General features: G+C 37.1%; 1 pseudogene; it reads left to right on the top strand.

The window, feature by feature from the left end:
• Position 1: 1 nt before the first annotated feature.
• Positions 2-885, top strand: LOC105529845 (annotated as a pseudogene).
• The last annotated feature ends 6 nt before the right edge of the window (positions 886-891 follow it).

Here is an 891-nt window from a genome sequence, read left to right as displayed (position 1 = left end):
TCACGGGGCGACCGGAGAAGTTGGATTAACAGCATGCCAAATTACTAGAGCTTATGGCTTAAAGGTTTTGGGCACTGCTGGTACTGAGGAAGGACAAAAGGTGGTTTTGCAAAATGGAATCCATTAAGTGTTCAATCACAGAGAAATTAATTATACTGATAAAATTAAGAAATCTGTTGGTGAGAAAGGAATTGATGTAATTATTGAAATGTTAGCTAATGTAAATCTTAGTAAAGATTTGAGTCTTCTGTCACATAGAAGATGAGTGATAGTTGTTGGCAACAGAGTACTACTGAAATAAACCCACGGGACACCATGGCAAAGGAGTCGGGTATAATTGGAGTTACTCTCTTTTCCTCAACCAAGGAGGAATTTCAGCAATATGCAGCCGCCCTTCAAGCTGGAATGGAAATTGGTTGGTTGAAACCTGTAATAGGTTCTCAATATCCACTGGAGAAGGTGGCCCAGGCTCTAGAAACTACCATTCATGGCAGTGGGGCTACTGGAAAACGATTATTCTCTTATGATGATTAATTATTTCATGGATTTCTTATGTAATTAGAGGTATTGTCTTTCTCCCAGTTGTACTTACCCTATCTTTTCTTTAATTAACATTCAATTCAGTGAGTTTCTTATGTGAAAAAATGAGATTTTTCTTTAGAGAGCAGAGGCAGAAGAGTAACATTCATCATATAGCTAGCAATATTTTTTATGCCATCTGTCTCAAATCTAGGAGTCATCATAGTAGCAAATGTCATGTTAGTGGTCATTTGGCATGAGGGTGCATTCCAGTAAGTCTTAATTGTTACTTGATTAATTCCATACCTTTGATTAAAACATGCTAGTTCAAAATAAGACTGCTCAGTTTCCAAGTGTTTTCAAGCCTACTTA

The sequence above is a fragment of the Mandrillus leucophaeus genome, unplaced genomic scaffold, assembly GCF_000951045.1.
Source record: "Mandrillus leucophaeus isolate KB7577 unplaced genomic scaffold, Mleu.le_1.0 Scaffold786, whole genome shotgun sequence".
Taxonomy (NCBI): domain Eukaryota; kingdom Metazoa; phylum Chordata; class Mammalia; order Primates; family Cercopithecidae; genus Mandrillus; species Mandrillus leucophaeus.
The sequence above is the reverse complement of the archived record's forward strand: the minus strand, read 5'-3'. Positions and strand labels throughout refer to the sequence as shown.